This window comes from Rana temporaria, chromosome 5, assembly GCF_905171775.1.
Source record: "Rana temporaria chromosome 5, aRanTem1.1, whole genome shotgun sequence".
NCBI classification, from domain to species: domain Eukaryota; kingdom Metazoa; phylum Chordata; class Amphibia; order Anura; family Ranidae; genus Rana; species Rana temporaria.
Genome location: NC_053493.1, coordinates 90,800,732 through 90,815,083, shown reverse-complemented (window position 1 = coordinate 90,815,083; position 14,352 = coordinate 90,800,732).

Sequence of the window (14,352 nt, the reverse complement as noted above, 5' to 3'; positions counted from 1 at the left end):
AGAGCTTCAAATCTTCTGGGAAGACTGTCCACAAGGTTTAGGAGTGTGTCTATGGGAATGTTTGACCATTCTTCCAGAAACACATTTTTGAGGTCAGGTACTGATGTTGGATGAGAAAGCCTGGCTCGCAGTCTCCGCTCTAATTCATTACAAAGGTGTTCTATCAGGTTGACCGATCATTTGACCACCAAAAGATTTTTTGACCAGTGCACAATGCAAGGTCCATAAAGACATGGATGAGCAAGTTTGGGGTGGAGGAACTTGGGATGAATTAGAGCAGAGACTGTGAGCCAGGCTTTCTCATCTAACATCAGTGCCGGACCTTGCAAATGGGCTTCTGGAAGAATGGTCAAACATTCTTACACTCTTAAATTTTGTGGACAGCCTTCCCAGAAGAGTTGAAGCTGTTATAGCTGCAAAGGGTGTACCAACTCAATATTGAGACTGGGATGCTATTAAAGTTCAGGTGCGTGTAAAGACAGGTGTCTCAATACTTTTGGAACTAAAATAACATTATAAGTAAGCCTGTCAAAATAAAGCTTTTGTAGGAAAACAAATAAAAAGTATGGGCTAGATTCAGATAGGTGAGCGGATCATTTACGTTACGCCGCCGCAAGTTTTTTAGGCAAGTGCTTTATTCACAAAGCACTTGCCTGTAAAGTTGCAGGGGCGTATCGTAAATCCCCCAGCGGAATTCAAATTTGGCGGGTAGGGGGCGTGTATCATTTAAATGAAGCGCGCCCCCGCGCCGACCGAACTGCGCATGCGCCATCCCAAAAAAATCTCAGAGTGCACTGCTCTAAATGACGTCGCAAGGACGTCATTGGTTTCGGCGTGAACGTAAATTACGTCCATCCGTATTCGCGAACGACTTACGCAAGCGACATAAAATTTCAAAACTTGGCGCAGGAACGACGGCCATACTTAACATTAGCTACGCCTCATATAGCAGGGGTAACTATACGCAGGAAAAAGCCGAATGCAAACAACGTAAAAAAAAAGCGCCGGTCGGTCGTTTGTTTCTGATTCGGCGTAACTCCTCATTTGCATATTCCTTGCGTATAGAAACGGAAGCGCCACCTAGCGGCCAGCGTGAGATTGCAGCCTAAGATCCGACGGTGTAAGTCACTTACACCTGTCGGACCTTAGGGATATCTATGCGTAAACTGATTCTATGAATCAGTCGCATAGATATGACGGCCGGACTCAGAGATACGACAGCGTATCAGGAGATACGCCGGCGTATCTCTTTTCTGAATCCGGCCCTATACCTGTAAGCGGACCTTTGTGGCAGAATCACCAGGTAATTTCATAATGAAAGATGCAGATTGAAAAATAATGAAAAATACTTTTGAATAGGGCATTAGCATGGCAAGACTTATATTACATTTTTTTAACTGGGTTAACATATATTTAAAGGGGCTGGGGTGTCAACAATTCTGAGGCCGCGTACACACGATCGGTTTTCCCGTCAGAAAAAGTCAGATGTGAGCTTTTGGATGGGAATTCCGACCGTGTGTATGCTCCATTGGACTTTTTCTGTCGGAATTTCCGCCAGCAAAAGTTTGAGAGCAGGTTCTCTATTTTCCAGACGGAAAAAATTCCTAGCGGAAAAACCGCTCGTCTGTATGGAATTCCGACGAGCAAAAAAAACACGCATGCTCAGAGTCAAGCAGAAGAGCCAAACTGCCTATTGAACTTCATTGATCTCGGCTCGTCGTACGTCTTGTATGTCACCGCGTTCTTGACGGGCGGAATTCGGTGTGACCGTGTGTATGCAAGACAAGCTTGAGCGGAATTCCGTCAGAAAAAACATCCAAGGTTTTTCCGACGGGAAAACCGATCGTGTGTACGCGGCATTACTCAAGCTCATAGAATTTTCATGTTATTCTGCAACTGCCTAGGACAAACAGTACACACTTTTTAATGTATTTGCTTTTGTCATCATTTCTGAGACAGCAATGAATGAATAATGACTGACATTGTGGGTCTCAGAAAACAGACTCATATTAGAGGCTGCTACACAAGAACATTGGTGAATGGACACCGATACAGAAGCATGTGCACCTACCTCTTCCTAATGGAACCACCAGCAGCAGCAGGTATGAGTGTAAAACTCCCGCATTTCTAATAGTGAAGTAATAGATGCTTATCTGAGATCTGATGGTACAGAATGACTCATCTGAGGCTAACAGTGCGCTATTGTTCACAGAAAAGGAGTGTCCGGCTTGAAATCTCCACCAATCAGGTTTTAACTGAGTAGTTGGGAATACCATAAAGGCTACTAGTGCTCATCAAAGCTGCTGGCTGTCTTTTGGTTTTACAGTCTTCAGAAAGTCATTGTTATAATTTGGTGTGGCCCAGCAATGTGTGTTTGTATTCTTAATCTATTTATTATCAGTTTATCAATAATGTACTCCTAGCTGGCTTTTTAAAAAATAATAGAATATAATAAAAAACATGTAAAGTTATTTTTGTGCCAGCCATTCATCTAATATTATAATAGACTTCATATAATGTTTTCGTTAATGATCAAGCTATATGTTATATGAATAAACAAGATTCCAGGCTGTTGGGAGGAGATAGGGGATAGAGCTATACATTCCTGACCAATTGTTTCTCTAAGGCCTAGTACAAACGAGAGGATTTATCCGCGGAAACGGTCCGGAGGACCGTTTCCGCGGATAAATCCTCTGGCGGATTTTGATCTGATGGTTGTACTAACCATCAGATCAAAATCCGCGCGGAATTCCCTCTGCGGTGACGTGTCGCGCCGTCGCCGCGGTGATGACGCGGCGACGTTCGCGACGCTGAAATATAAGGACTTCCACGCATGCGTCGAATCATTACGACGCATGCGAGGGAGGGAATCGGACGGATTGATCCACTGAGTCTGTACAGACCAGCGGATCAATCCGCTGGACTGGATTCCAGCGGATAGATTTCTTAGCATGCTAAGAAATTTTTATCCGCTGGAAATCCATCGCCCAGAAAAATATCCGCGGATAAATATCCGATGGATCGTACACACCAGCGGATCTATCCGCTGAAACCGGTCCGCGGATAAATTCCAGCGGATCGATCCTCTCGTGTGTACGGGGCCTAACCGTTTGCCCGGAAATGGATACCTATTTCCATGTAGAGATGTGCATTAAGGCGACTGTCTGATATTCAATCTAGTACTATCGCTCATCTCTAATATCCATTTTCCAAATTAGAGTCCCAGTCAGGATACAGCTGTCTATCTATCTGGGTCCCTACACCCTGGGTCCACCACTAGATTACAGCCATCAGCCATTGTCCATCCCCTATGCTTAAGCTTAAGCGAGATTTGGGCCCATCATACTATTGGTGCAGACTCTCAGGTGGTAGTTCGAGCGTATGCCCCATACAGTGATCTTTTGATATTGATATTTTTTTTCAGGGGGGGATTTGTGCTACAAGACAGGGATTTGCACCCTCCCGTGGGCGGCACCATTGGTCCTTTGACCGCCCACGGCGGTGGGAGGGCCTCCCGAGCCTCCCTGGGATGTCCTCATTCGCTTGACTAGTTATTCATGTGTGTATATATACATGGACAGCTGAGGGAGGCAACACCACTGGGCTCTGAGCAAGAAGGTTGTCCTTCGAAACGCGTCATCCGGAAGTGGTCCTAATCATTCCCTCTGTGACCATCTGGAGTGTATTGGTTCTGACTCTTTTGCTGTTACCTGTGGAAACTGTTTACATTGTCACCTTTTTACCCACGCTTGTGAGTAGTTTCATTTTATCTTTTTTAATAAAATCTGTTTTAAGGATAATGCACTAGGCTGGTGCGCCCTTTCTTTCTTTTTCTCGTAAGACAGGGATTTGTGCTGGGTGGGGGGATTTGAGCTAGAAGGATGAGGAATGTGTGCTGGAAGGAGGAATTCATACTTAAAGGGGGATTTTGGCGGGAGGGGGCAAGAGACTTTGCGTTGAAAGGGGAAATTGGAGGGGGGAGGGAGATTCATGCTATACATTCCTGACCAATTGTTTCTCTAAGCGTTTGCTGGGAAATGGATACATATTTCCATGTAGAGATGTCCATTAAGGCGACTGTCTGATATTCAATCTAGTACTATCGCTTATCTCTAACATCCATTTTCCAAATTAGAGTCCCGGTCAGGACACCACTGTCTATCTGTCTGAGTCCCTCCACCCTGGGTCCACCACTAGATTCCAGCCATTGTCCATCCTCTATGCTTAAGCGAGATTTGGGCCCATCATACTATTGTGGACTTTCCGGTTGTGGGTCGAGTGATCTCCATATATGGTGGTCGTGGTTGCATGCGTCCATCCTGTTTCTGGGCACAGTGTGGTGAGCGCAGCCATTTTTCTCCTTGTCGTTCATCCCTCCCTTGTTCTTTACATTCTTGATGTAAAACATCAAGACACCTGCATTTATTTATACGATTTCATAAACCTCAACACCACTTGCTCCCGACATTTGTACAAGAGTATTCTAAATAAGTGGTTTAATTATGTTTTCACATTCATGACATCAATTGAATGTGTAGTTTTGACAAAAATCTTCATGTATTGATGTTTTTTAGATTTTGTATTAAACTAATAATTCTTTATAATTTATGGTTTGCATACACTAATTTTTGGAGCTATTGCCCTTTAAAGTCCCGTCAGAGGGTTTTCTATGTTTTTTTCTGATATGCTATCAGGGTTGTGGGCAATCTCTCCTATTCCCCACTAGAGTTGAACTACGTTTTTTTTTTGTTTGTTTTTTACATATACATGAATAAACAAGAATTTATTATATTGCAGCTTACCAGTTCTTAGAGGTGGTGGCTGCATTCATTTTCTTTGTTCATGTGTTTTTCTCTCTTTTCTTTTTTTTTTTTTACCTGGTTGCCATGTGAATAACATGCTTCCTGTACCTTCATGGCTACACTCACTTCTCCACTGTATCTATGGAGGCAGAAATGGTTGTCAAACAGACTAAACTTTAAACATGTCTGCATTTGTTCATCTCCATTATATGCTAATTGATGGGATTAGAAATGTATACAAGAAAGATAACATTTTTGTGATAATGTTTTTAAAGCCATGAACTTATAACAAAAGGATTCCCTAGACCCTTCTCCCTAATGAATAGCTGTGACCAGCATCTGATAAGCTGCTGATTGCAGCTATTCATAAAGATTTTTATCCTCCCCATAGTTTGCCCTGTGTGTGACTGATCCTCCCTTCTGTGTGCCGCAGTCTGATCCCCTCTTGCTGTTTCCATGTACCCCTGTCTCCTCTGATCCTCTCTGTTCCCCCTCCGACCTGTACCAGCAAAGACAGTAGAAGAGGACTTGTACTAGAAGGGGGATTGAGGTGGCTTGGATGGAATTCTGCACTAGAAGATAGGAGAGGATTTGCGCTGGGAGGGAAAATTTGGAGGGGGGGGGGGGGGGAGAAGAGGATTCATCTCTTGGATGTTCTCGCATAGGCCTCCTGGTGTGATGTATATGGGGTGGGGAGGAGCATCAGCTAAGATCTCCTGGGGTGGTGCGAATTAAAATGACTGATTTCCTGACTTACAGCAAGCCAAATGGCTTTATTTACCGGCATTAAAAATCCATAAATGTCTGATATAAAAAAAAACAATATTGCGCCTTTCAACCCCTTTTTTTTCTGAATCATAGGTCAGAGAGTCAATAAGTGGTGAATTTTTAGAACATGTGCAATACATGCACCAATTAGACAGAAAGCTATTGTCAGTCACCTGACATCCTACCACTCAAGGTGTGGTGGAAGTCATAAGTACCTATTTGGACCTCCAACATCCTAGATTCTGAACAGGTAGATCCAATGACCAGTTGCCATTATTTAGCCGTTTAAATAAACCTTAACATTGAAAAGATGATATAATCCTAAACTGTATATGGATTAAAGGAGTTGTAAAGTAAAATATGTTTTTGCCTAAAATTTATGTCTGCAAGGTAGACACAGAATAGTGTAATGATTCTGTTAAAAAAACAAGTAAATACCTATTAAATTCCTTTATCTATATCACCTCCGCCATTCTAGTTTCTGTTCTCTCATTCACTTCCTGGTTTGCATCGCTCGTTCATGTAAGAACTACATTTCCCAGTATGAATTGCGGCACGCCCAGTAATTCATACCTCCTTGAAGTCGAGGACGTAGAGAGCGTCCTGCCGCACAGATGTAGTTCCCAGGAGGGGGCGACCACGTCACTGACCACCGCAGTAAAGCCTCCCATCACGGTGGTCAGTAAAATCAGACAAGCAGGAAGTGAACAGAACAGAGAAGAAATAGAGAAACTTCTGAGCAAAAACGAACAATGAGGAAGTGAAAAGAGAAATGTCTGCAGGTAAAGGATGCTTATTATGAAAAAAAAATAATTCCTTTGCAACCCCTTTAAAACTCACAATAATGAAAAAGGAGAAGGGGAATACAAGAATGGAAAGAAGTGAACAAGGATAAGAAGAAAAGAGAGAACAAGAATATGGTTATGCCTGGTAATGTCTTTAGGTGATTCATTCAAAAGTGGTCATTTTAAATATACCAAAAAATGTTTACTGGCTACCATGTAAATCAAAGTGAACGCTCCAAAATTTCTTGACTTTGGGACAAGTACACCAGATATGATACAGCATACCTCCCTGTTTATGTAATCACATTTTGTTTTTAGTTGCTTTAATGATTATTTGCTTTAATGAGTTTTATGTCTGGTCTTTGTAGTACAGCTTTTTTATTTTTTGTTTTCTTCTAGGAGATTTTATATATAATAATGATTTTTACATTTTGTATGTCTTTTTTTTTTTTTTTCGGTTTGGAATGATTGGCCATCCAGAAAGTATCCTTTTTGAGTGCCCTAGCTTTTTGAAGTTTGACACCATTAAATGTATTTATAAATGCAGGTAGTGTAAGTACTTGAATTGTACCTGGTGTTAACATGTTGTAGTCCTTGTACAGCAGGGCTGGAATGTAGTGGAATGCTAAAAAGAAGATGCCGATAGGAAGAGAAAGCAGAGTAACAGAGAGCTAATCTCATCATTGTGCGTTTTTCCTTTTACTGTCCAGTCACAGGCTGGGCTCAGAACATGATATCTACCTGGGCTCAGAGGATGAGGATACTTAGAGGCAGAAATAAGTAATGGCAGAAGAAATCCCTGGATTAAAGGTGAATATTGCACATTATGAAGTACTTACCTTAGAACTAAGCCCTCCAGCCGCACACTGTCACTGCTGACAGGGCTTCCATCTTCACCCGATCCTCCTTCCTGGTTCACATCCCCCGAAATCTGATTGGCCATGCCACGATGACGTCACTCATGTGCATGCATGCGGGAGTCATGGACCGCAGAATATAGCTCTGAAGGGACAACACGGGTATGCCGTCCCTTGCGAGCGAATGCGCCGTTTTTGTCACCGGCTGCATGCAGTGTGATTATCTAATAAACCATGCAAGTTTAGGAGATAGTTACTGTACCTACAAGTAAGCCTTATAGGCTTACCTGTTGGTACAAGTAAAACAAAACAAAAAAAGTTTACTTCCAGGAAAAGAGCGTCAGATATGAGTAAAAAGTTCATCCTTAGTATATGCATACAAGCACAATTTATAAGGAGTAAAGCACAGAAGATGCAGTGGTCAGACATCCACCCACATAGCAGAAGAACCTAGACATTAACTAACCACTTCAGCCCCGGAAGATTTGGCTGCTCAATGATCGGGCCATTTTTTGCGATTTTTGCACTGCGTTGATTTAACTGATAATTGTGTGTTGTGCGATGTTGTAACCAAACAAAATTGACGTCTTTTTTCCCCCACAAATAGATCTTTCTTATGGTGGTATTTGATCACCTCTGCGGTTTTTATTTTTTGCGCTATAAACAAAAGAAGAACAACAATTTTGAAAAAACACAATGGGCGCTATTTACTAAAGGCAAATCCACTTTGCACTACAAGTGCAAACTACAATTGCAAAGTGCACTTGAAATTGCACTGAAATTGCACTGAAAGTGGAAGTGCAGTCACTGTAAATCTGAGGGGTAGATCTGAAATGAGGGGGAGCTCTGTCGATTTTATTATTTAATCATGTGCAAGCTAAAATGCTGTTTTTTATTTTCCTTGCATGTCCCCCTCAGATCTACAGGGACTGCACTTCCAAGTGCACTTTCAGTGCAATTTTAAGTGCACTTTGCAATTGTAGTTTGCACTTGTAGCGCAAAATGGATTTGCCTTTAGTAAATAACCCCCAATATATTTTACTTTTTGCTTTAGTAAATTTCTCAATAATTAAAAAAACAACACATTTTTTCCTCAGTATAGGCCGATATGTATTCTTGTACATATTTTTGGTAAAGAAAATTGCAATAAGCGTATATTGATGGTTTGCACAAAGTTATAGTGTCTACAAACTATGGGAAAGATTTATGGCATTTACATGGCGTTTTTATTATTTGTTTTTTTTTTACTAGTAATGGCGGTGATCAGCGATTTATAGCAGTATTACGACATTGCGGCGCACAGGTCCGACACTTTGGCACATTTTTGGGACCATTGACATTTACAGTGCGATCAGTGCTATAAGTATGCACTGATTACTGTGTAAATGTCACTGGCAGGGAAAGGGTTAGCACTAGGGGCGATCAAGGGGTTACCTGTGTTCCCTATTGTGTGCTCTAACTGTGGGGGAATGGGACTAGCTAGGAGAGATGACAGATTGTGGTTTCTATTTTGTAGAAACACGTGATCTGTCTTCTCTCCTCTGACAGCATGGGGGTTTGTGTACATAAACCCCTGTGCTGCTGCTGTGCAGCGGGTGCGCACTTGCACCTCTGGCGGCGCTCACACGCCCTCTGGTGGCTCTCTTTGGCAAAGCTGTATATGTACAGGATTTCACCCAGGAGAGACATTCTGCTGCAGTAAATCTGCGTAAGCCGGTTGGGAACCGGTTAAATAAAAAGAAAACAAGCAAATTTTAAAGTCCTTTCACTTCCTTTAAGGCTGAGTATAGATGGTTGGTTTCTTTTTTCATTCTCCCAGAAGTATGGTAGATAGAGGAACCCCCCTACTGGAGCATTGTATTCTGATAGGGGGACACTCTGCTGCAGACCAATTAAACGTTTCCATCGTGTCCGAGGGAGGACCACACACAGATTGAAATGCGGCCGGTCAGGCCTATACCCAGCCTTTGCAAATTTGTGCCTGTAGTCATCTATTAACCTAACCTATTTTTTCTTATCTTTGAAAAAACTTTAAATATCTTCTTTCGGTTAAATTTATATTCAATGCAGATTGAAGATAAAGAGTTGTTTTGCTGTATGATTTTAACTTATTATTAATTTACTTATTTAATTATGTAAGTATTTCAGTTTTACAGTATCTGTTGAAGTATAGCAGTGGCAGAGTACGGTATATCTGTTGGGGAGTCCAACTATGAAATAGCTCTTCACAGTTCAAGGATCAGAACTCCTCTGCTGTCCTATGAACCTGGACTCTCACTACTCCTGCTTCAGTCCCTGTAATGAAAAAAAGAACACATTTAGGTGAATAAAACCAGTCGGCAAACTAATACTAACCAGGAATAAATGCAATTCACAATGTTAAGTCACTATCCACTTTAATATTCGATTGTTATATAATTTATTTTTGCCATATTTATCAGACCTTTCATTTGAATTTGTGCAGGAGCAGCTACTTCTCATTTTGCTAATATTGTTTCTATTTTCATCTGTGTTCCTGTATTGCTTTTCATATTACTCTCCGTGCCCTTGTTAATGACTGACTGTAAGGCCCCGTACACACAGTCGGTTTGGTCCGATGAGAATGAACCGAAGTTAATTTTCATCAGACCAAACCGACCGTGTGTATAGGCTATCGGTCTGGTTTCCTTCGGTCCAAAATTTCTAAACATGCTTCAAAACCAAACCGATGGACCGCTGCCCCATCGGACCAAACCGATGGTTAGTACAGAAAAGCATCGGTTCAAAACCCGCGCATGCTCAGAATCAAGTCGACGCATGCTTGGAAGCATTGAACTTCGTTTTATTCAGCACGTCGTGTGTTTGACGTCACCGCGTTCTGACGCGATCGGATTTTGGACTGATGGTGTGTACACATATAAGGCCGTACGGCCACTTCAGAGGTGAACCGATGAAAACGGTCCGACGGGCCAGTCTCATCGGTTTGGTCCGACCGTGTGTATGGGGCCTAAGAGGTTGATTTATTAGAGGAAAATAGGCTGTTCACTTTGCAAGCATTTCACTTGCCAAAGAATACCCAATCACATGCAAAGAAAATAAAAACAGCATTTTTTACTTGCATGTGGTTGGATGATGGAAGTCAGCAGAACTTTACCACATTCACTAAGCTCTGGGAAAAATTCCCCTTTGAAGTACAACAAACCTTAGAAAGCAGTTTATTTGTCTTCGGCTAATCAGATAGCATCTGACTAGTTGCAAGTGCCACCCCTCTCCACCGGTGTGAGAGATGCTTCCGGGGGAATTATAGTAGACTGATATAATTAGGGAACACTATGGAGAAAATAAAGGCTGCATCATGAGGTAAGCCTCCCAACGTGTGCAACCATGCAGTTATTTAGGTAAACATGAGACTTGTAGGATAAGAAAATACTTGGATTTATTTAGAAAAAATGTGTATCAATAAAAAAGGGAGAAGAGCACTATTGGTAGCACACAGTGTTTCAAAAAGACCTCCCCTCACCATACAATAAAAACAGAAAAGCAGTCTCCATTTCCCAGTAGACAACAGTTGTGTGGAAACGTATCGGATCGAAGAGTATTTGCAACACTATCCATCTAGTTGGCGGACCGCCACTAGAGATATCATTCATGCTGGACATTTTTAACCTTTATATAAGTTCATCTATATATTTTTAAAATAAAATTGGCTGATTTACACTATGAAGCTTCTCCCTTTTCATATATGATCTTTGAACACATGGAGCTCATCCCTGCAAGTGTACCAAGAACACGCTATTTGAAATCTCCACGCCTGTGATTATCCTGGCATAAGCTTCCTTGATCTCTGTAGTAGAGATCCATTGAATCTGGTAAGAGGCCACTCTCCTTTCTTGTGGATGGAACACGTTGTCGTTTTTCTTGAACACTTGTAGCCACGGAGTTGAATACTATTTTCACTTGTCACACCCTTTATGGATGTATGGATTTTTCTTATGGACTTTAACTTTTTCAAATTTAACCAACTTTTTTTACACACTGGAATTTCTTGCAATTTTTTACACATTGACATTTTGAATAATGCATTTGTTATGACATCTGTTATTTGCATCATATTGTTCACACACACACACATGCTTTATGTTTGAACACTTAGGTAGATATCTTGTTTATTCACTTTATTTTGTCCTACCTCATCGATGTGAGTCCTCCAACCTGACCTGGAACAATCACTTTGCCATCACAATGTGAGTTAGGTGAGAGAACGATCTGTAGGGGTTGCGGCTACTAGTTTCCACTTAAAGGGGTTGTAAAGGTTCGTCTTTTATTTTCTAAATTGGTTCCTTTAAGTTAGTGCATTGTTGGTTCACTTACCTTTTCCTTCGATTTCCCTTCTAAATATTTTTTTTCTTTGTTTGAATTTCTCACTTCCTGTTTCTCCTCGGTAAGCTTTCCACCATCATCTGAGCGGTGGAAAGTCATTTAGAACAGCTTACTGGACACCTTACTGAGGAGGAAAAGGAAGTGAGAAATTCACATAAAGAAAACAAAGAAAAAAAACATTTAGAAGGGAAATTGAAGGAAAAAGTAAGTGAACCAACAATGCACTAGCTTAAAGTAACTTATTTAGAAAATAAAAAAGAAACCTTTACAACCCCTTTAAGTTTCCAAAAGAGTTCCATGTAGTTACAGCTGCTGGCCAGCATTGTTGTATTTGCTGGAGATGTCGGAGGCAGCAGCCTCGTGTCAAACTTCAGATGCTCCGTGCTGGCTATAAGGGATTGCGACTGCTGCTCCCTCTGGTGCCAGTCGTGTGGAATAAGGAATCCCTATGTAAATCAGCTTAGTGCATATCCAAGTTTCACTACATCCATGCATTGCTTCGTCAGGATAGCATGCCCTCCCTCCTCATGTCCTTAAATTACAATTTTTTTATTTTTGAAAGTTGTATGTAAAATGCATTTTAATAAATCCATAACTTGATTAAACATTGGCTTGTTATCTCTGAAGTCCAGCTTTAAGATGTCTAAGTTTGTCTTTATTAAATACAGATCTATTGATTTTTTTTTTAATTCATAGCAGACTGGCATTCATTGCAATTGGTGGGCAACACATGGGCAATTGTGACAAGCTGGTGAGTAATAAAGGTGGGTAACTGGCTAGAAAGCTGTCAAGATCTGTTCCAATAGAAAAAACTGAGACCCCTTTCACATGGGCACCTCTGCTAAGGGGATTTTGAGAACAATTAGCATTTTCTCAATTTTACAATGCAAAGTATTCTCTGATTGGATGAGCTGCAGAGGAAGGGTGGTGATGTCACAATTTTCACCTTGTTTAGTCAAGGAACCCTATGCATTCATAGAGATGATGCAAAGTTTTCTCTGAATGAAATCTGTGCCAAACGTGCAGCCTCCTGTGTTCACTGGGCAGCAGGACAGCCGCTCAGCACAGGACCTGGAAACTAGTGGCAATCAATGTATTATTGGTATCTACTACAATGATTTACAGCCTACCCAGTGGTCCCACATGTGTGGCACATGCATACTTACATTGGTCCAAGCTAGATCAATATATCAATGCAAAATATTCCATACCTAAACTTAGGCTTGAAGTGTATGTAAAGCCTCCAGTGGAGCGCTGACAAAAAAATAAACTATGACAGGGTCCTTAACAATTCTCTACATACATGCATACACTGAGCAATTAAGAATTTGTTAGCCTTAGGTAATTTAGAGGTATGTGCTTGAGGAATTTAATTGTGAAAGTGTTGGCCAAAGGTATTCAACCAGTGATTAAGGCTGCAGTTTTAGTGCTTTTTGCAGATTTGCACTACAGAATGTGGTCCATAGGAAACCATGGTAAATGGACTGTAGTGCAAATCTAAAAAAAAGAACTAAAAATGCATAGGTGTGAGTCCAGCCTTAGGCTGGATTCACACCTACGTATTTTTAGTGCTTCCTGCATTTTGCAGATTTTCACTACATAACATGTCCCATAGGAAACAATATTAAATGGACTGTATTGCAAATCTGCAAAATCCAAAAAGCACTAAAAATGCATAGGTGTGAATCCAGCCTAAAGGCCCATACACACGATTGGACCTTTTGACAACAACGGTCCGTTGGACGTGTTTTTTTGGACAATCTGACCATGTGTATACTTCATCGGACAATTGTTTTCGGTTTTCCATCAGACAAATGTTTGCTGTGAATGCTCTCAAACTTTTCGACAACAAATGTCCGATGGAGGATAATCCGATCGTGCGTACACAAGTCCATCGGACTAAAATTCAAAGTACAAACATGCATGCTCAGAACCAATGCCAAACATCAGACAATAATAGCAGAAGTTGCCCAAAGGTGGTAAAGAGCTGAAAAACCACGTGATTTGGTAAAAGTTGGCTGAAAATGTTCTGCCGTGTGTATGCAGAACAAGTTCACGGCCAAAGCCCCTTCGAAACAAAAAAACACAGGGAAGTCTGATCGTGTGTGTGAGGCTTTAGATTAAGTTTTCAGTCTTCACCTGAAAAACAGAAGTTAGCAATGGAAGCTCCAATATTACTATCCTGACAGACAACTATGGCAAGTTCCCCAGGATGCTTGAATAAACCATGAATACCTTCAAAAACTGTGTATGCATGTAAGTGAATGGCTGTTGTGGTAAAGGAAAATGGTATCACAGCAAACATTGATTTCAGCCGGACTCACACTTGTGCAGGTTGCAGTTTGCATATTGAAGGTGCATTTTGCGTTTTTCAATACACATCTTTAAATCATTGAAGTTTATGAAACCAAAAACCAGGAAAAAAAACCTGACCCTTTCCATAAAATGCACAGATGTGAACTACATCCATAGGAAACCATGTTAAATGGACTGCAAATCTGAAAATGCACTAAAAATTGCATAGGTGTGAACCAAGTCTTCATTTATGCTCTTTTTTTTATTTATTTGTTTACTGTTCTTTCTAGGAGGTTTGTTAAATTAATACAAATTATTCATGGCATTATTTTTTAAAGCATAACGGTTTTACAGCATTTAACACACACACATACACAGTAAAGGAAACAATATGATTAAAAGAAACCATATCAGATTTTTAATAATACAGTAGAAATTCCGTCAGTTCTATTTTTACACAGTGTGGCCTCATCTGACATATTACAT